The sequence below is a fragment of the Euprymna scolopes genome, chromosome 11 (genome assembly GCF_053919585.1).
Source record: "Euprymna scolopes isolate OS-2025 chromosome 11, ASM5391958v1, whole genome shotgun sequence".
Taxonomy (NCBI): domain Eukaryota; kingdom Metazoa; phylum Mollusca; class Cephalopoda; order Sepiida; family Sepiolidae; genus Euprymna; species Euprymna scolopes.
The window spans coordinates 118,322,019-118,346,018 of NC_136492.1; the positions used below are offsets into that span (position 1 = coordinate 118,322,019).

At 33.1% G+C, this 24,000-nt stretch overlaps 1 protein-coding gene and 1 long non-coding RNA gene across 6 annotated transcripts in view; one reads left to right on the forward strand and one right to left on the reverse strand.

The window, feature by feature from the left end:
- The window catches only part of LOC145288083 (uncharacterized), a 531,533-nt gene extending 514,653 nt beyond the window's left edge, over window positions 1-16,880 (reverse strand). For 2 of the 3 annotated variants that reach the window (XR_013869260.1, XR_013869261.1), the window contains exon 1: window positions 14,304-16,239. This is a non-coding gene — a long non-coding RNA (uncharacterized LOC145288083). Of the gene's footprint in view, window positions 1-14,303 lie in introns of all 3 variants that reach the window. The other variant, XR_013869259.1, reaches the window with a different exon arrangement.
- LOC145288082 (small ribosomal subunit protein eS10B-like) overlaps window positions 1-24,000 on the forward strand; it is a 367,331-nt gene that overhangs the window by 94,640 nt on the left and 248,691 nt on the right. The window lies entirely within an intron of this gene.

Consider the following 24,000-nt stretch of genomic DNA (forward strand, 5'->3'; position numbering starts at 1 on the left):
CAGCCAGAAATTTGGCTGTTAAGGGGTTAAATTTCAACGAATTGACCTTTAAGAACTCTACCAAACGCCCCCGACAATATTGGGTCTAGACACTTGAAATTTTAGATATAGGTTCCTTGTACATGGATCTAACTTAATAAAGTAATTTGAGCCCAAAACAATAAATTTTAAGGTGTCATAATAGGGGTCAAAGTTTTAAAAAATAAACCATTTTTTTTGTTTTTTTGCACAGCATACGCCTCCAAACACCCGAGCAACACCGGGCACCCCTGTTAGTATATATATATATATATATATATATATATATATATATATGTATATATATATATATACTAAAGGCGTAACGAAAAACACAAATCAGTAGATAGTGGTGATACTTCATTTTAACCGCATGTCGCGCTTTAGACCATTAATGTTTGAAACATACCCGGGACTCTTATTATATTATGTATGAATGTGTCCATGGTAAATGGACATTCATATTCCATTAAATATATCAACAGGAATCCGTTTTGTTTTAATTTGAGAATAAAATTTCATTTAATGTTTATATCATCAGCACAAAAAGCTCTATGGTTCATTATTATAACATGTGAATAAAAGTACACCGGGATATCTGAAACAAAATAACAAACACTTCTAAATCAATGAAAAGAAAACAAGCAATATTGTTTTGTTTAAGTACTCATCCTGATAACAATTTTGCTTTAACATAAGAAACATTTGATTAACATTAGCAAAAGCAATCTTTTACATAACATATACAGGAAGACCCAAAATGTTCCGACACATTTGTTGGTAAAAAAAATAATAATAATTTCACATAGTTTTAAATATTAAATCAGCCAAATGTTTCCCATCATTGCTGACACGCGATGTTAGATGTCCAGGAAAGTTTTCAATAACTCGATTAATTATTTCGGGTGAAATAGCGGCAATTTCATAACGAATAGTTCGTTTTAATTTTGAAAGAGATCCAGGTTGGTGGCTGAATACTTTTCATTTAAAATATCCCCACAAGAAAAATATCGCAGGGATCAGGCGATCTTGTGGGCAACGCAAAGAAATCAAAAGATTCGGGAACATTTCCTTGATAAATTAAGATAAAATAAATTTTATTTAAGTTAGAACATACTTATCAAAGTATTCTTATGTACATCTATATCAAAAAAACTTGTAAACGTTTTTTTTTTTTATTTTTAAATTTTTTATTTCCATACTTTGTGGACCAGGCGCGAACGCAGCCCCCACAATTTTAAGGAACCACCGTTCTGCAGGATCAAACATACCCATTCCTGTGTCTCGATACATCTTCTATCATTATATGTAATCAGTTTTCCAAAATAGTCAACCATACAGGAGCCTATTCATGACCAGACACACAGCTTTATATATATATATATATATATATATATATATATATAAAAACGTGTCTGTCTGTGTGTCTGTATGTCTGTGTGTCTGTGTACATTTCCCTACGCAATAACTCTGTCAATTTTTAGTCTATAGACTCGAAATTTGAAATACCGGGTACTGAGATTAAAATAACATGTCATTCTACGTACATTTACAAAATAAAAATAAATATTTTCGCTGTTGAATTCTTATTAATTTTTTTTTTTTACCTACAAATATGTCTGACCATTTTGGGACAGTCTGAATGATAAATATAGATCCTTATACTTTCAAAGTAAAAAAAGAAAAATTTATTTAATTTGTATATTCCGTATTGGAGCAGACTTTTAAGTATGCTTCCAACAAATGACTAAATGTAAAAGAAAAAAAAGTAATTAGCTATTCATGCTACAACATTGTTTCTTATCTGTTGAAATAAAGTAAAAGAAATCATTGCATTTGTATTTTTTACTATTCGACCAGTCACTTGAATATTTCGCCAGCAGATAACAAAACATAATATAAAAGTTTATAAATAAGCTATTCATTCACTAGACATGGCTTTTTCATCGTTTCAAAATAAAATCGCTCTCATTTCCTTTGGGCTTAAGGCATTTGCATATTCTTTCAGCGGATTACTAAATGTAGAAGAAAAATACAGAGATAAAGAAACACACACACACACACACACACACACACACACACACACACATATATATATATATATATATATATATATCAAGTAAGATCTTTGACTTACTTGCAATTCCATCAAATACTTTTGTATGCAAAATCCGATCCTCCATTTTGCTAATTCCTAACCTCTGATGAGAAGGAAAGTGTTTCTTCGAACCCCTCGGATTAAGGACTATCCACTTATTAAGTGTTTCCTTTTCAGATTAAATATGTTTTAACTCTTTTTCAAAGTGATTTAATATGTTTTATTAACTATTTGCTCATATATATATATATATATATATATATATATATATATATATATATATATAGTTGTCCGGGATTGAAAGAGGATTAACAAATGCCCCACCCTCCCACACTTCTATTTTAACCGAAATCTGTTAAATCGCCCATTTGTCACAGAATAAACGCTATTGTCACGAATCCATCAAGAAATTGTGATAATGGTTATTCTTATCAGTAGGTTATTAGAGAAATACTTGTTAACGATTATTTATGTTAACTTTATCTGTAAAAAATATAATTTTGTTATTATTATATAAGTTTTTATTATAAATAATTCCTCATCGTAACTGTTTTAGTGCTAGTATATTTTAAAGAAAATTGCTCACGAAAATGAAGGAAGCCACTTGATGTAAAAGCTAGAAAATAACAATTCATGACCAAACAATAACCAACAATAAGTGTTAAATGGATGCACGAGAAAATAGCAACTGCCCTCTGTCAGAAATATCGCTCATGGAATGTAAGGACTAAATGAAGTCAGCCGATCCTCATGGTACAACTGTTTATTACTAATTAGTGTTTATAAAAAAAGTATCTTCGGTAATTTGACACGATAATGGTAATATTATCAGAAATCCCTTATGATATAATTTATTATTAAAACCACTTGCTTATAATAGAAGTCTTTAATACTTCATGAATATTGAATTATTTTTATTTGATTACTAATCTGTTATTGTCTAATCTGATTTGTGAAAGCAATACGTTTCAACCATTCCGATCAAATGTCAACCTGTAAATGCATCAGTGAAACTGCATGAGGATTTATCTATTTTTTCCGATATGGGAGTGGAGGAATTGTTACTCCACCCCCAATGCTGCTTTTGAGAAAGAAAGTGAAAGTTACAATTATTGTGTGCCTGTGTGTTCGTAAAATTTAGCAGACTAGCACACACCCGCAAACACGGATGTATCCAAACGCATGTTAATGTATCTTCCTATAAAATTGTACTTCATATCTGTTTAATTATTGATTCTATCCTTGTTTTATCGTTATTTCCATGGCAGGTGCTCGTCTGAACTCCTATCTCTGGTCCCCCCTCGCCAATCATTCACGAAAAACACCCGTCTGGCTGGATCCACTGTCAAAAGTTTTCCCCACTCTTTATCTGTGCCTAAATCAAAACGTAGATTCCATGAACAAAGCTTCTTTCTTAGAACTGTACGCATGTGGAACTCTGTTCCGTCTGCCTGCTTCCCACCTGACTAAAACTCGGATGTCTTCAAGTCCAACGTAAACAAATTCCTAATGAAATACCACCTCAAGTAAACACTTCAATAAATCTCTACACTAACGTACTGTACTTGCAATAACCCTTATCTCTGAGTGGCTTCCGTGCCTTGATAAGTGGTGACCACCGTGTAAAAAGAAATTCACAAACTTTCTCCTCGCTAGGATTATGGAGATATACCCGTATTTTATATGTACTCTGAAATCATATTAGCTAGATACTCCATGGTTTTAGAAGACATTCCAGCATGATTTAAACTCCCACCGAAAGAGTTCGAGCGAAGGTTGCCAAAACACAGGACAACCTGCACAAGTGGGGCTAGGTATATGGCGCCCAGTCTCCCTGTGTCACCGACGTTTAGACTATCACACATATTCTCACAGACTGCCCCCTAAGCGAGGTATGTTCTGATATGGGCATGAGGGATGCTTTGAACACTGAACGGCGATGGATCTTGAGATGGAGTAAAACGCTATAGTGATGAGTTAGATACTTTGATTAATGCACATTGTTTTGACCGAAGAGGCTTTTTCTTTTCTTTTTTTTACAAGGGAATCACCTTATCAAGGTCCAGAGGCCACTCGAGTATAAGAGTTAAAGAGTGCACGGTGTTCAAAAGGACAATATGTAAATTTGGTAAATTGGATTACTTAAGGGGAACGGCTCATAAAGAACTTGTTTACGTTGGACTTGAAGACGGTCATATTGCAGTCAGCTGGAAAGCAGGTAAGCGGGAGACAATTCCACAGGCGTGCAGTTCTAAGAAAGAAGCTTTGTTCATGGAATCTACGTTTAGGTTTAGGCACAGATAATGTTTTCAGCTAGACGAGTGTTTCTCGTGAATGTTTGGTGAGGGGGTATAGATTGGAGCTCAGACGAGCACTTGCCATGAAAATAACGATAAAACAGAGATAGGCTCACAACGTCTCTTCTGTGATAAAAAGCTTGCAGGGAAGATAAAAAGAGCGTTCCCTACTAGGCTACGAACTATATTCTGAAGTCTTTCAAGGCAGTATACGGTCTTCTTAGCAGCTCCTGTCAAGATGTAACAGTAATAATCCATCCTTGGACGTACCTGGCTCTTACATAGGTAGAGAATTGCATCAGCAGGTAGATATTTACTGGATCGATAGAAGGATCCCACCATTTTTCCAGCGACCTTGGCAACGGATTTGAGGTCATAATAATATCGTGGAATTGATACCCGATCAGGACATACATAAAAAGGAAATGTGTGTTTTGTAAAATTCTCCACTGACAAAGTGGAATTAGGAACATGTGGATATGTTGCAATCGTCTTGCACTGTAAATTTGACAAGTCGGTTCGTAAATATAGTTCTTAGAGAATGAACCAGAACAAACCTGATAAGATAGTTACGAAAAGATATTTAGAAATTGAAACTCAATTCCAAAATAAACTAAAGAGGATAAAGAAGTTCGTATATTCAAAGTTAGGTCACTAGTGAACATCATAATGTCAAATGGTCCCGAAGATCTATTGTTGGCATTGGTGTCCCCGATATTTGTCTGGTCAAAATTCTTTCTAGAAATATAAAAAGCACTTACGGGAGGGACCACGAGAAGATTGTCTACATCTTAACTGTAAGTGATTTTTAGGGGAAGAACTGGATTCAAACTTGAGACACTAAGATGGTCAGTCCGTGTCGTTAACCACAACAATCAACAACAGTCAACAACAATCAATAACAATCAACAACAATCAATAACAATCAACAACAATCAATAACAATCAACAACAACAAAACAGCAATCAACAACAATCAACAACAACAAAACAACAATAATAAACTAAAACAGATATAGCAAAATTCTTCCAGTTTTCAAGGCGATTGTTTCGCTTTCACAATATTTCATATACTAGCAGCACCTATGGAATTTTCTCAGTGGACTCATTCATCTGTTATATATTGATGCTGGCATTGTATTCTATGGATGTTCAGCGTAAATGGAGACGTCCTGATATTATTGTAGCTCTTTTGTTAAAACTGGAAAACTATTTATCTAAGCTATCAAGGACGCCCGGCGTATCCCGGTCGTAAAATACTCTTAATATGATATTTTCATTCATGCAGATTTGGTATAAGTTATGATGTCAATTTTCTATCTATAATTATACATTAAAAAGTTGTGATTTCGAAAATAAAAAATATATATTTCCATATAACTTGGGTGTATCTGCTTGAATTGAAACCGAAACCAAAACTTATGAAGAATTTTTGATAAACTTATTTATAAGAAAAATAGATGACTTAAGTGCCATCAGCTATAATCGAAACCAAAACCAAAACTTATGAAGAGTTCTTGGTAAAATTATTTATTACAAGAAATGGAAGGTCATAACAATTAAGCGACAGTCACTCGGAAGAAAAAAAAGATGTAAGCCTGACAAACAAAATAACGCGCAGGCTATCGTATTTATATATAGATGAATTCTTATGTAAAAGGTCTTTTTATCTAAAAAATCTCAGTGAAAGAGTTTACTACTACTACTGCTATAATCATAAAAAACAGTAATAATTATAATTGTATTAATAATAATAATAATAATAATAATAATAATAATAGGAGATATCAATGGCAAGCAGCTGTTGCGATAATGCAAATTTATTTGCAAATGTTATCGAAAGAGGTGGAGAGTACTGGAAACCTCAGGAGACTTGTTGTCACTCAGCTTTCAGGGAACACCACAGGATGTTTTCAGAGAAAGATCTCTGAAAACCTGTGTGAAAGCTCCTTGTGGGCCAATAATAAACACCTTGACATTTGAATGTTTCAAATTGATTTAAATACATCATATCAAAAGGAAACGGAAAAACATGATTCCTTTTCCGCTTTCTTCAATTCTGCAATAGTAACAGATTCAGTATTTTTAACTTTTTTTCTTAGTTATTATTTAGTAAACCTTGAAAAAAAAACATGCGTTACGCGTGTTGGGAGGCGATGATACTACGGACATAGACGCACAATCTGTCACACCGAGTTCGATTCCTGTCGCTGCAGGTATAACACATTCCGCTATGCGTGTTGACAAACTTTTGTAACATCTCATTCGAAAGAAACAGGCTGTTCAACCCATTGTCACGTGTTGATTCATTCAGATGACGTATTGGAGGGCGGGACTTGCTAATTCCCCTTCTTTCTTAACATATTTAAGGGCGGTCTTAAATGATAGCCCAACTTGCTAATACACCACCCTCATGAATATATTATACCGGCAACTGGAAACTATTATTTGTAAACAAGATAACGCGCTACATTTTCTAATCAACTTCTAAATAATCAAAGAATTTCTTCATAGAGTTTTAGAGATAAACAGGCATAACTGTATATGTTCTAAACTAAATTTTCCATGATATTTATATAAATGTACTTCATTTGATCTAAGCGATTAAGATAACTGTGCAAGGTCTTCATTGTAATCGGACAGTCAATAAAAAGGATAAGCACATTTTATGTTATGTTATTTATACTTGCAGACCGCCCGGCCTTGCCTGACCTTGCCCGGTCGTAAAATACACCTGAATATTATATTTTAATTCATGCAAAAAAACAAACTGAAACGTGCATGCGAGTGTTATGTTTTTTTCTAAACAGTACACTTCTTGTGAGTTAAAAAAAGAAAGAAAATATTCCAGCTGAGATTGATATTAAAACCTTAAGAAAGTGAGCCAAGTACGATAACCATTATGTCGGTTTGCCACGGTATTTAAAAAAGTGTTTGAAACACTTATTATAACATAGGGACACTCTCGTGTGAACGATTCATGCCCGCACACATGAAACAGTTAACAGATAAAAACCCGATGACCCCCAAGTGCCAATTTTTTCAATTTTAGCCTGTAACAGCCCTTTTTCCGAATAAAAAAATCTATTTAAAAGTTTCCCGAGTATTTGAATACTCTATAAACTAAATTTCAAATCTGAAATCTTCAGATCAAAAATTCATTGTGTATATAGGTTGAGAAGTGTTCTCACACACATACATACTTACTTTCATTAATATATATAGATAACTTTGAAAATTCTTCATATAAATGAAAAGAAACGAAAAAGGTAATTTTTGATTCAGATCTGGAGCAAACGCATTTTCCTGATAGTAAATGTTGGATTTTCCTGGAAATGATAAGAACTATGAATTTCTCGAAAAGTATTTCAATAGATATTCGTATGCTTCTACTACTTAGCGAAGAGAAACTGAATACGCCCTCGCGATTAATTCTCACAATCCAACCTCGAAATTTACTATAATAAAATGCAGAATACAAAACGTTAATGTTGTGTCCTAGTCTGGGAGTAGAAAAATGCGTTCATCATTGGCACAGCCCAAGTAAGTTTTATTCATACAAACTGCGAATACGTATTCGACAATGAATGAACCATTTGTGATTAGGGGACAACTCTATATTTGATGGGCTGAGGTATTATTATGGGCAGTTTTAGAGAAATTACTCTTTCATGGTTTTCTTTCTCACCATTTAAAAATAATTTGGTTTATTGCTAAACGTCTGAGGCACCATAACTAGGGAACGCAGGCCGGATTGCTCAGACATTTTTGTAAGCAAGGTGGCGTCTCTTTTTGTTCGTTGATTTTCCAATCTCCACATTCCGACTTTGTGTCACATTTTCTCCCGTGGGTGGGATGTCAATACCTACTATTTCCGGACAACGCTGGATTGACTGGCACGTTTTATTGTAAGGCGTTGTTAAATATATTTTACAGTTTACATACCGTCCAAGTGTCCGTGCGTGTGATATATTGTGTATATTTCTTTTATTTGAAAGATAAATGCTAGAAATTTCATTTGTACAAGGAAAAAAAAAAGAAACCGGTTAATTTGTACACAAATAGGATATATGCTCACAAAACAATCGTTTATTAACAAAGCGTCTCCATATTATGTTTTTCTGACTTTCAACTAACTGGTAAAACTTAAAATACTCGAAGTCTCCTGAGGAGCTTTGCTGAAGTATTTCGTCCTAATTTGAGAAGGGTCTCATACACGTGGGTGTTGGGAGAATACCGTACGTACGAGATAAATAAAGTTGGCTCTGTTTAGAATGCACGAATCGGTTTGGATCACAATATACTCTTCTATACAACACGTTTAAATATTTGTTGATATATTCATCAGGTTTAAAAATATGGCTGCAACATAGATACAATTCTAATAAATATTTACGACCGGGACCTGTGGAAATTCCACAGTGGACTCATTCATATGTAATATATTGATGTTAGTATTCTGTAGATGTTCAGCGTAAATGGAGACGCTGTGATAATTTTGAAGTATTTTTTCTTAAAACTGCAAAAGTATTTATTTAAGCTAGCAGGGACGCCCCGCGTAGTCCGGTCGTAAAGTGATATATTAATTCTTTGCAGAACTTCTATCGATTTTTATGAATTGCAATGTTGCGATTTCAAAAAGAAGAAAATATATCCATATATGACTTCGGTTCATCAGATTGAATAGAAACCGAAACCAAAACTTATGAAAAAATATATGTATAACTTCTTCAGCTATAATCGAAGCCGAAACCAAAACTTATTAAGAATTATTGGCAAAGTTATTTATTACAAGAAATAGAAGTTTGTAGCAATTAAACGACAGTCACTCGTTTGTAAGCGTAGCACACAAAATAAATAACACACAAGTAGTCACACTAATATATAGATGATGTACTAAAATGCGTCAATATAAGATCAACAAATACAAACATTCCCAGAATGGATCAAATAATCTCCGCGTTTATCGACAGAAATGGCATTCCAAATGAAACGTGACAGAGTAACGGATAACGTCTTGTATAGAGATGTGAAAATGCATCTGAAAATACTGTTTAAAACTTAGGCGTGACAGACGAGCGAAACTGTGATTTAAACTTAAAGCGTGACAGAGTAATGAAAATGAAATTTAGACCTTAACGGCTGAAGAAAATGTAATAAACGTAAGCGTGACATATAAAAAATACAATTTAAAACTTAAGCATGACAAACTAGGGAAAATGCAACTGTAGACTTAAGCTTAACAGACTAACAACAATATAATTTAAAACAACATGACGGCTTAGCGAAAATGCTAATGTAAACTTAAGTGTTACAGACTAATGAAAATGTCATTTAAAAATTAAGCGTGACAAACTGGCAAAAATGCAATTGTAAACTCAAGCATGACAGACGAACAAAGAGTCAGTTTAAAACTTAAGCTTAATAGGCTGAAGTAAAGCAATTTCAGGCTTATGCTTTACGGACACATGTAAATTCTATTTTACACTTAAGCATTACAGACTGACAAAAATATCATTTAAAATCGATAAGTGCGACAGATCGCCATACAAATTGATCGATAGACAGAACCTTTTATGAAGATATATTATTGATAGTTTTTGTATCGATTTGATTAGATTTGTTGTGTTATACTAGTTTGTAAATATCAAGTGTGTTTATTTCCATGGATCGAATTAGGAATGAGTCTTTGATAAGAGATATTCATAATTACAGATTTAGCAAAATGAAGAATATATGAAATGAACTTTCTATGCGACCAATAAAATCGAAATCTATGCCTCTTTTCAGCTTTAAGAGCAATGGATACCCCCTGTAAGGATAGCTGCGCGTGTAATTGTAAGGCAAGGATGGCGGAATCCGCATCCACACCTTTTCTAAATCGGCACCGTTTGAGTTCAGTGGAAAGAAGTGTTAGACAATTTGAATCTATGCCGGTATAAGCGGAGAGCACATACAGTACCTGGTATTCCCAAAGTGTCACCAATTTATGTACTAATTAGGCTCAACGTTGCTTAACTTTGGTGTCAACGTGAATTACGTCGTATATAAAAAGATAGAAATAAACTTAGCATTACTATTACAACGAGAATTCTGTGTAAATTTTTGGAATTAGAATCAATAAGCAGATTACTCTCACAATACGAAAAGATTTAAACATTGTTTGTTTTTGTAAAATTAAATCCTATTATTCTAGGCGGAAACAACTGTATGCACTTCAGAAAACAATATGTGCGATAATTCATAGAGGCGATAATTCATTGTATATTTATTATGAAATTCATTGTATATGTATTATGAAATATGTGCGATAATTATTGAGGCGATAATTCATTGTATATTTATTATGAAATTCGTGCAGTTTTCAACTTAGGCAGGTTGAAGTGTCTTCATTTCGAACACGTCGTTGTCATATTAAAGAACCTACTGTTGATTTTATATGCGGGGTTTTTCTGGTAATAAAACTTTTTAAAATGCCTTTGTGATGTTTGGCTATGTAAGGTGTTAACTTTGATTAAAATCATCTGCTCCTTTATTGATTGGATTATTTGGATTATCGATTACTGATATTTATCATAGACATTCCGATACAAAATCTATCTACTGTCAGGCAAATAATGTACATTTGTGTGAAATTTCACAAAAATCGGCCCTGACGTTTTCGAGTCGATAGAGAACGAACTGACAGACACAAGACAAAGTTTCTTTTATATAATAGTCAAGGTTTGTGATTTTTTTATACATACGTTTGTTTAGTCTCTACACAAACTATACTTCTTTCAAACAAATACAAAGCTCTTCCACAGGCGTGAAGGTCCTGAGTAGGACCTTATAATTTATCCGGTTGTGTGACCCAATTTGGTAATGCTACCAATGTGGCATTTTCTTTTAATTACATTAATTCCCAGCCCCGCTTTGACCCAGAGTGATAGTATGTGTTGGATAAGAATTTGACTGTGACCCAACATTAAACTGGCTAAGATCTCTTCCGCAAGATGTTTGCGTCTATCCCACCCTACAACACCATAAATGCATATTTCTCTGTCCATTCTTTATTTATTCTATCTATCTGATTTTTCAACCTTCTCAACTATTCCAGGTCCGCCCAACCAACCCGGCTATGGTATAAAATTACATCGTTTTGAGCATATAATCACTTCTTAATTACCACTGATTTCAGTATAAGTTTAATAGAAACTATCGTTTAAAGAGCCTAATTGTATACAAAAAATGCGCCAAATAAATCTACGAGTGTTGTTCCAAAATCAAAGCCCCCTATTTCTTTTTTTAAAAAGTTAAAGAGGCGCGAACATGGTAAAGGTACCATTAAATCGAGTGATGTTTTTGCTCTAGAATCTATTGGTCTATATAGATTCTCGATCCACTTTTGCCAGCGATGAACCATGACTTTGCATGAACGGCTGGATCATGCTTGATCATAGGAGGGTCGTTCAATGAGTAACGCCGCCAATTTTTTAAAACTCAGAATGTTGAAGAGATACGAAGAAATATCTTCGTGCTCCAGAATTTATCAGCCTTAATAGTCACCACGATTCTCAATTTACTTTTGGGAGGAAATCAATGACGAATCTGTTCTTCTGACGCACGTCAGTGATAGGTGTTATTGTCTTAGTCAACTTCAATATATGTAACAGAGAGATGAAACGTCCTTGTCATGAATTCATAAGTTCAGTATTATAACAATGCAGGTTGCAATCCTATCTGATCAATTCGGGGGAGATAAAAAAAAAAGTAGGAAGCCATTACTTTTAGAACAGCTTTCGTACAAACTAATCATATAAATAAAGTTTTGTAGCTTTTCCACTTATAATTCGCCGGTGGCGTTTGATATGCCCTTAAACTTATCAACTAATAAATGTAGTGTAAAGGGTTTTAGGCAACAATTTTATTTGTTCTTTTTTTAATACATGCAACAGTGTCCTACTCAAGATTTTTTGAACACTTGAATTATGAGTTCTAAAGAGGGCTATTCAGATAGAGCTTCCTTCTAATCACGCGTAATCGACTTGAATATTTTTACTCATAATATATTTTAGCGTATTAAACTAAATAGATATATTTTGGTTTTGAATATAAATATTTCATTTTAGAAATACAATTATTTCATTTTGTGTTTCATTCTTAATTGCAAACACTTTGTTTAAGAAATCATCAAAATAGATTAGTTTTCATATTTATATTATTGTAGTTTATGAACTTATCTATTTAGCAATGCAGAGAGCCCAAACTTTACGTATTCTAGTTTTCAAACTATGCTAGTTTATAACGTAATATCGCCGAAAAAAAAATCCCATAACATTCCTTTTTCTTTTTCAAATTTATATCATATCATATATATTATGTAGTATTTGAACTACTCTTTTCATTTTGGATGCTATTTTCACAATGTTTCTGCCGGAGAAACTTCTGGCTTTCTTCAGATGTCTCTTGTCGAACTCGAGAATTTCGAACGTAAACCCTTATTTAATCTGCAGGGGTAGCATACTCTCGTTCCATCAGTAAGGGTCAATTAGAAATCTTATTATTTTTATAATAATTGTATTTTAAAGATCGCCCGCACTAAGGATTAAACCTTGATCATTACAAGAGTGTCATTACAACTGAATTTTGCCTGCCATGAATTTCGAACCTTCAAAACTTTTATTTTTAAATATACAATCCTACTACTTGTCAATATTGATCACTATTTATTACTATGTTTTAAGGTGCTAATGCACTTACTGATCCGCGCTATTTTTTTAAAATTGTATTTCCAAGTTTAATTAAAGTTTTATGATATGTTTTTTTGTTCAATTGTAAGGTTAAAGTACAGAATAGTTACGAAACACCCCCTCCCAAACGTTATTATTTCAGCACGAATCAATAAGTGCATGAGTACATGTTGTAAAACTCCCCCCCCGATGAGAACAGTAGTCTTAATAATCCAACTAATCCAAATTATGAACCCTTATCTAAAAAATTCAGAAAAATTTATATTATAGTTCAAGTTCCTTTGCTAAGGATTGAACTTGCAACCTCTGAATAGAATATCTCTAAGTTTGGTTGCTTGTTTTGTTTTATGGCATATCAAACCTTTTCAGTTATTTAATGCCGAATTTAAAAATGAATAGACTTCAAGTTCTTTATATTTTTGAATATTTATTGATGGTGGTATTTTTGTTGTTTTTTTTTTTTTTACTGCATACCAATAATTTAGTGTCAAATTTAGTAATTTGAGAAATACGTTTTATTTTTTAAATTTCTTTATATATTTAAATATTTACCTATGGTGTTTGACTTGTTTTTTGTATTGGGAAATTGTTAACTTTGTTTTTTTAATTTGCAGTACATGATTGAGTTTTGCAAAAAAAAAGGAGAAAAGCAAAATCCTTAATGTTTGGTGCATTTTAGATGAGAAAGACACGCTAGTCACACAAATATCTCAAAAAAGACTTATATAAGGCTAAGGAGCTCCGCATATCAGATTTTCTCTACGTCTCGCTAAACGGATAAAAGCGTTGCTTAAAAGTTATTCAACAATGAAATCTACCAATAAGTTATGAGTTCAATACTGATAAACTCATTTATGACAGGGAGAACCTGTAATAAGAACAATCTACATAAACGGATTAAGTAAAGAGAGAAGTTCGAAATTCCATATCATTTCCTACGAGAAAAAAATGTGTTTGGAGAAGCTCGGAGAGTACAACATACAACACGTTACCAACATATGACCAACAAGGAAAATCAGTTCAAGACGTGCACTTATTGTAAATAAAAGTCATGCCTCATCCCCAAAAGCAATCAACAGCATTGAACAAGCAACGTTATAAACAAACAACAAATTTATTAGAATATACAAATAAGGAGATAAAGCAAATTTAACTTACCATTAAGGCAGTGTGTTTTATTTGTCATCGACTTTAATAAAACACTCCAAGTTAAAAGGTAAAATCCACGAACGTAAAAAAAAAAGAAACAGGTCACCGGTAGGTAATAATCCAGGGAAAGTCGGCGAGGCATTCTAAAATGCCTGTGAAGTTGGCGATTTCCTCTTCAAAGATAAAATTTCGAGATTTTTCTTTTTTGGAATATTTTTTTATATTTTCTTTTTTTTATATATATATTTTCTTTTTTTTTCATTTTCTTTTTTTTTTTCATTTTCTTTCCAAAAATAAATTCCTTAAAAAAAAAAAAAATTATTTCATATGATTTTTTAATAGATTTAATATTCGCAATTATTTAATTTTTTTCACTAATTTCCATAGAAAAATCACAAATTTCATTCATTTTAGTAATAATCTCCAAATTTGCTTTTCTTTGTAATTTTCCTGGGTAAACAACGTAGAATCTGTAAAAAGGATATACGTACACCCACACACACACACTTACACACACACACACACTTACACATACAAACACATAAACACACATATAAATATATAGAATATATATATATATATACATATATATTTTTTTTTCTGAATATAGCTGGCTGTCTTTATATAAAGGCATGTAAGCATGTGTTTATCCTTTGCGTATATATGGCAGTGAAATTTATCCTGAAAAAATGTGTATGTGAACATATATGCTGAATATATATATGTCTGTGTGTACATATATATCTAGGTGTGTGTTCATGTGTGTATAGGTGTGTGCGTATGTGCGTGTGTGTATATGTGCATAAATACACATGTGTTTGTGTTTTTACACCTTCATGTAATACTACTAGATTTTGTTTCTATTGATGTATATTTGTGTTTGTGTGTGTGTCTATATGCATGTGTTATGCGTGTGTAGTATTGCATGCACGAATGTATACCAGTATACGTTGCATCTATATGCATGTATTTGAATGCATGCATTCGGATATACGTGTGCGATTTCTGTGTATACATGCCTGGGTGCGTGTGTTTGTGTGCATGCTTTAGTATATGTATACGTATCTGTGGGCATATATAAATTCCACACACACAAACACATATATATATATATATGTGTGTGTGTGTGTGTGTGTGTGTGTGTGTGTAAAGGGAGAAGTGTATGTCTAAAATGAATGGCTTTGTGTAATCGGTTTCGAAATGCAAGTACATCCCGTAAGATCTCGTGCTTCTAACATTCGAAATCTATTTACGAAATTAGTTTTTGATAGAACTACGGATTGACGGCAATTTGAGTTGTATTTGAGTTGGACAAAAATAAACTTGCTATATTGTTAAGCTTCAATGTAAAAGACAGAACTGAAACGTTAAAACATCGTATATTTTTGTTTCTGCAACTATATCTTTACGCTTTTCAACATTCGAACTTACTGGAGCAGACGCATACACCGATGCATGAAGTTAAACGCAAGCCGACACGTGCACGTGTATGGATGAACCGTAACAGAGTCATTATTTTATAGACTGACTGACAGGCAGATATGAGGCGTAGAGTAAGAAGGAAAGAAAGTATTAACAAGTAAATGGAGGAAAAATGAGAAAGCAATGGTCGCTGATATAGAGATAAAGAATGAATAGTGAATGAAAGAAAGGGCGATACAGAAAAGAAATAATTGAATGGGTTAATATTGGAAATAGAAAGGATAAAAATAGAGAAAAGTAAACGAAACAAAGGGGGGTGGGGCGGCTTGTTAATATAATCTGAAGGTAGAAAATAGATTATTAAGAATCGAGAACACGGACGCTAGAACGATACAATGAACGAAAGAAAAAGAATAATCAAAATGAATTGAAAAGAAAAAAAATGAAAAGATAAAAAATAGAAAGCATGAGGATTCGAAGTTGAGATAGATAGACAGGCAGATATAGAGATAAAATTGAGAGGAAGTGAAAGGAAGGAATAAAGAGAGAGAGAGAGAGAGAGAGAGAGAGGTATAATTAGTAGTGTGGGTTTCACGGCACATCAAACCTTTCAACTTAGTTAATATTGAAGTGCAAAACCTGACACACTCATTAAACCTTATACTCGAATGACATCGAGGTCTTGACGAGCGGTGATTTAATAATCACTGATTTACAAACACAGAAAACAGTATAAAAAAGATCTATTGTATACAATTAATTGAACACATGTTGCTACTATGAGTGCATGCCTTCCTCAAAACTATTAAGACATAAATAGAGATCATACATTCAAGGTGCGATTGGAAAAAAAGTGATGCATTTTGAAATGGGGTTGATAAGAAGAAAAAGAAAAGATTTGAAAGAATAAAAAATAACACACACACACATGTATATACATATATACAATACTTTATATACATATATATATATATATATATATATACACTACTGTTTTGTAGATAGATGCTTAAACTTACTTTAACAGTGCTCAATATATGAGTAGATCTTAGTGATATTATGAAAAGATACTTATGTCGAGTGAACGCTACTTTTTTGCTTCACTCCACCGAGGGAATTCATCAGGATAGTGTTATATCGTCGAGGATTTGGCATGCAACGGTGTGTTACATTTGTTCCGCTATGGATGCATATATATATATATATATATATATATATATATATATATATATATATATATATATATATATATATGAATAAGCAAATGGATATATGACAGATATATGAAGAAATAAAGTTGATAAGTTAGAAACACGAGAAGAAATTTTCGCAAATGTGGATGAAAATAAATATATCGGCAAACAATATATGTAGAAAAAGATATAATATATATATAAGATATATATATAAATCGGTATTTCCACAAATAAAGCGTTATTCCAAGAAAATAAAAGTTGAAATTTTGTAAAAAAAAAAACCCAAAAAACAAAAAAAAACACAGAAAACGAAAATATAAACTAAGCAACGATGTAAAAAAAAAAAAAAAAAAAAAAAAAACTGCGTGTGGTGCAATTTTCTCCCGATTTCTGCGAACCGTTCTGATTAGCGGAAACGTTAAAAGTGAAATGAGAAAATTGAAGTCGGCGCAGGGAAAATGGAGGGTGGGAAATGGCGGCGGGAGGTGGCGGGCTGTCAATCGGCGGAAGAGGAGGCGGGGCGTAATGGTATCGGGATTAAAATCGTTTAAGGATTATAACCTGATATGGAAAGATACTCAGGAGATAATCCGAGAGAATAATTTACAGCTTTCTTAGACTTACTCGTCTCTACAGGGGCATTGTTAAACACAAGGTATGTTTTTAATGTGGAGTCTGTCCAACTCCCCAAAAAGTGGCATGGGGTCCCGTTTATTTTTTTTAGAGCGATGGATTTTCTTTCCATCCATCGGTTCTTTATTATACTTCTCTCTCTCTTTTCTCTCTGTCTTCTTTCTCTCTTCATTTTCTTCAATATGCCTGTGTTTTTCTGTCCCTTTCAACTTCTCTCTCTCTCTTTTTCTCCCGCTCCTGCTAAACATACACAGATCCTTTCATAGCTAAATACACACAAACGTATACACATAAAAACGTATATATATATATATATATATATATATATATATATATATATATATATATATATATGCACACACACGCATATATATATACATACATATATATATATATACATAAATATATATATATATATATACATATATATATATATCCTGAATATGTGGATACGTCATAATTCACATTGGCATACCAGTTCCCGTTAGATCAACGAAGTTAAGCAACGTTGAACCTGTTCAGTACAAAATGGGTGACCATTTGGGAATTTCAGCTGCTGTGTGTGCTCGCCGCTTATCTCGGCATTTTTCTAGTCGTCCTGAACTTCTCCTTGCCACTGAATTCAAGCAGTGCCAATTCAGTGTGGTTGGAGATTGCGCAACTCTTACCTCATTATTACACACGCTGCTACCCCTATAGGGGTATATATTGTCTTTCGAGACTGAACGGAGGTTTCTGTGTGTGTGTGTAACTTACACACGCGCACATACACACATGCAAACACAGACACACACACATATTTATACATATATATATATACATATATATATATATATATATATATATATATATATATTCATCCTGAATATGTGTGTGCATAGCAGATTGTATATAAGTATCCTCTCTCACACGCAAACACATATATGTGTGTGTGTGTGTGTGTGTGTGTATTTGTATATTTCTCAGTAAATCTCTTCTTTATAATCTTTGTCCCTCTCACCTTTATAGTGTTTATATCTATGCATGTGCATGTGCGTGTGTGCATGATAGTGTGTTAAGAAATATTTTTTACTCTCTTTTTTTTTTAAATTATTTTTCTCACACGCATGCATACATATATTTCTGATTATGCATGCATACATCTCTACATCTGTGTGCTTTTTCCTCAAACTCCCCTCTGTCTTTCTCTATTTCTTTTATTCTTTCTATCTCCAGCCGCCATTTTTTTTGTTTACTTTATTTCTCTCCCGTTTCTTTATTTTCTTATCGCTCGATTTCTATTGCCTCCAACTCTATTTCCCTCTCCTCTCTCTCTCCCTCAACTTCATTTACTCACTTGCCTACTTCGTCTACTACATTCCTCGTTCTTCCAACCTAACATCTTTCTCTTTCTATTAGTGTCCGTCCCTTTCCCTACCTCTTTCTTTTCTTTCTCTCGCTTTCTCTATCGTTGACTCTCAACTATCTCCGTCTTTCCTTTCTTCTTTCTGTATCTCTTCCTCTCTCTTTCTCTCTCTCCTATTTTCATTTACTTACTCTTTACTCCTTCTAACGTCACTCTCTATTGCCCTATTTCACATAACTCTCTCTCTCTTTCTTTATATATGTATATATATATGTATATATATATATATATCTACCTATCTATCTATCTCGCTGTCCTTATCTCTAATAGAAACCCTATTTTACATAACTCTCTCTCTCTCTCTCTCTCTCTCTATACATATATATATATATATGTATATATATATATATCTTTATCTCTCTCTCTTTATCTCTCTCTCTATCTATCTATCTACCTATCTATCTCGCTGTCCGTATCTCTAATAGAAACAGTGATCGAAACAAAAGCAACCCACCGGTCAAAATCAAAACCTCAACAAATCTAACTACGCTCATATGAACTTTTGTGCCTGTGTGTTCGTATACACAGCCGTATTCACAAAAGTTAAAAGTGATCGCTCACTGATTAAAAGCAGGTGGTATTCCCTGAAGTCTGCGTGACAAGTTTTCCCATATCTGCCGACGACCATTAAAACCTACTTTGAATTCTCACACAAGCTGTTTTATTAGATAACCGATCATAGTTTTCGGATGTTTGCTAAGTAGTAAACGACACGGACTCTAAATCTAGGTGTGACAAGTTCGAATCCAGTTCGTTCCACAGAAACACATTCCTCAAACCAAAACTTGATCTTGTGTGACTAGCTCCTGGAGAAGTAAATAAAATAAGACTCAAATATTAATCTTCCAGTCGAAGCATGAATTATGATACTATTCTCCTTGTGTTTTCAGACAATACTGGTAGATATTGTATTGGGGGGGGGACAAGTGTCAGATTATACATTACAAGGCTCCATTTTGATATACGTTGTCTACTCTTTTAGTTGTGTTTACAAAGTAAATTTACTGACTGTTCAGTAAATCGTACTAATATAGACTTGTATGTATGTTCAGTAAATATAGACTTGTATGTATGTTCAGTAAATCGCACTAATATAGACTTGTATCGGCACTCTACAATTTCAGCTGTAATATATATATATATATATATATATATATATATATATATATATATATATATAGGCAGCATTTCTTCTCTGTAACATATTTAATTAAAAAATAGACGTTTTTTTTGTCTATTAATTCTATTTTCAATCCTTTCCAACTTCCGAATAACAGTCTTCACTTCTGGCGGGAACTGGCTGATGTAATCACCATGTTTATCGTAAGTCCGAATACTTTCCAATCTTTTAGGATTCATCGTCAGGAATAAATTAATCTTACTGGTTTTGAACAATTTATAAAGTGGGTGTGTCTGTGTTTTTTTTTTATTTTGTCCCCCTGTTAATTGGTTAATTATGTATCTTTTTTTCCATTGGTTAAAATATATTAATTATTAATCCTTTTTTTATTGGTTAAAAAAAACTTTGTTAATTGTTAAAAACCAGTTAGATTATTTTCTCCCTGACGATGGATCCTGAAGGATTGGAAAGTACTCGGACTTATGATAAATATGGTGATCACATCAGACATTCCCCACCCGAAGTGAAGACTGCTATTCGGAAGGTGGAAAGGATCGAAAATAGAATTAATAGACAAAAAACGTCTCTTTTATTTAATGAAATATGTATATATATATATATATATATATATATATATATATATATATATATATATATATGACTAGAGGTATATTGAGTAAAAGGATGAATAATTGTAAATTATAAATAAGTTTCAGTTTTTTCCCCCCACCATTCGGAGACAAGATACAACAGCACGCCTAAAGATATAGTGACTGATCTGAAAACATGTTTTATAACGAAAATCAATAAGGAATATCCGCCTTACTTAGAACAAAAATGCTAGTTTTATTTTGGTAACTTAAACTTCTCCTCCCTATTTTTGCTGATGAGGAAATTATATTCGAAGACAAAACCTTTGTCAATTATTGTCAATAATTATTGTCCATTTAATAAAATGAATATCGTTTCCGAAACGATCGTACACTCGAGTTGATTTTGTTTGTATTTCCTTTTGAAAATGATTGATTATTTACAAATACTAATATTTTTACTTAATATATGTATATATATATATGTATATATATATGTATATATATGTATATATATATATTTCTGCATTGATTGATTATTTACAAATATTAATAGTTTTACTCAATATATATATATATATATATGTATATATATATATGTATATATATGTATATATATATATATATATATATATATATTTCTGCAGAAATATATTTTTTATAGCATATATCAATCCTTATATAAGAAGTTCAATGGAATATAACTTTTTGTCATTTATTCTCTTTCTCTCTCTCTCTCTCTCTCAAAATATATATATATATATATATATATATATATATATATATATATATATATATATATATATATATACGTAGGATGTCCCTTGAATAAATTTCCAGGCCTTATTTAGAGCACACATATGAAACTCTAGTCTCTTTCGAATAATCTTATCCGGCTGTAATACAGTTGTTATACTGTTCCAGCAACTTCTCGAAAGTCTCATAGAAGTCATTTTGTGTGATTGTATCGATTACCCTTGTCACAGCCATCTTTCGCCAACCCAATTGTCTCATAACGACTGCCTCTAAGGTTTTACTTGGGCCCAGGGAATAATCGAAAGTCACAGGGAGCAAGATCTAGACAATGTGGAGAGTGAGGAACTGTCTTGATGCCCATCTTCATCAAATAGCCCGTGGAAAACATCGGGTTTTGGTGCATTCATGCAAATCTTCCGCATCTTCAGTTCTTCGTGAATAATTGTGTGTACAGTTCGCACACAAACATCAAACCATGCACTTATGTTCCCTATATACACAAAACAACCATTATCCATGACATTCTTTATTTGTCCAATCAAATCTGGTGTTCTGATTTCCTTACTCCTCCCACCCCTCTCATCATCCCTAACAGACTCCTTGCTTTCCTTGAATCTCTTATACCACAATGAATCTGACGCTCGATTAAGGCAAGATGGCCCAAAAACAGTCTGAATCATTCCATACTTTTTCGTAGCATTTTTCCTATTTGTAAACAGAATTTTATCGCATATCATTCTCTTCACGTTCAGATTGCATTTTTGAAATTCACCAGCTATGCCAACCAAGCTTTAGTAGGGTGTATTGCAATTCCTACTGTAGCTGTTCATTTGAACCTGAAATCATAAAAAAACGGTCCGTCATCTCATAAGATGTAATACAGTAACATACTTAATTTTCAAAAGTTTAAAACAATATCACATGCCTGTACAAGAAAAGTCTGGAAACTAATTGAAAGCACATGGTATATATAACGTACCTGTACAGAAAAGGCCAGCATTTAAACCGATTTTTATTCAGTTAAGCGTGAAATCCATTGTACATTTTCCATTAAAAAAAATCAGATGCCAAATATTTACAGTAAGCAAGAGGAGCGAAGAAATCCATAATTTAAAAATTTAACACGATGCAAAATAAAAACATGTTCATATCGTTAGGAAATAGAACATTGGAGCAACGAAGCATCTATTGACAGCTGAACAAAACATCGCAATCCGAAAGAACGACATAAAAGTTAAATAAACAAAAGCTCATCGAAATAATAAATGTAAATTCACTGGGCAAAAGCCGAAAAGGTGAATCGAAGTCAATGCAGCAAATTAGTAAAGGAAAACAATAATAGGAAAAAACGCATATGATTTGTTTGCACTAAAACTATGAAATGACATGCACTTTGAACATCAGGACAGATGGTACAAGTGGGGAGAATAAGAAAATTAAATATATACAACCGTATGAGACATGTGTGTAAAAACGGAATTCAAGGTCGTGCGAAAGAATGACATGTGCTAAATAATAGATTTCGATGCCCGAGCAGAACAATAGGCGTAGTTCAAGGAACCAGGAAAAAAATATGCAAATGCATAAAATTTGAAACAAAGCCGAAAGAAATATAGGCCATGACGGAACATATGATAATATCATTAAAATTACGACATATTTCCGTAAATTAAAATAACTGAAAAAAAAATATGTGGAATTAGAATGAAATAACTGTTTGTCACCATATACAGCGCATCATGGAAACAGTTGAGATATTATCGAACGCGGAAACTTACAACATAATCAGATGACGCTGCCCGGTGACAGGTAAACTGAACGAGAACGACACTTTTCAAGCACAACTAGTGAATGGACCAACCATAAACGGGGAAAATACCTACCGACTGAACTATCCCAAGAATATATTGATAGGGATGGTTCCCTGGACTGGCTCAAAACAGGATCCCTCCATTACGACCAAGAGAGGTTGATATTGGCTGCACAAGAACAGGGCCTCATGACAAACGCCTTCAAAAAGATGTGTGGTCTAAGCAACAATAATAAATGCAGGTTCTGTAGCACTGAGGTTGAGAGTGTGGGCCACCTGATTTCTTGTTGCAAAGTCCTACTTGGAGATTTTTATTATACAGATCGCCATAACGGAGTTTGAAAATACCTTCACTGGAAGATATGTAAGAAACTCAACATTCAGTGTAGTAAAAAATCCTGGGAACATATACCCGAACGAACATTTGGGAATGACACCTACACTATTCACTATGACTACATAATCCCTACTGCTACATATCTAGAAAACGCAGCTGTTAAACCAGATATAGTGATTTGGGACAGAGCAAACAAAAAAGCGACCGTAATAGAGGTCAGTGTACCCAATGATACAGGGCTTAACAGAGTTGAGAGGGAAAAGATAACTAAGTATCAAGGACTTATGTATGATATGAAACGAAATTGGAAATTAAAAGACGTTTCAATTATACCAGTCATCATAGGAGCAACTGGGCTTATGAAAAAGAACTTTAAAAAGTACATAGCAAGCATACCCGGTGAATCAAGTGCAAGTGAAATACAAACGATTGCACTG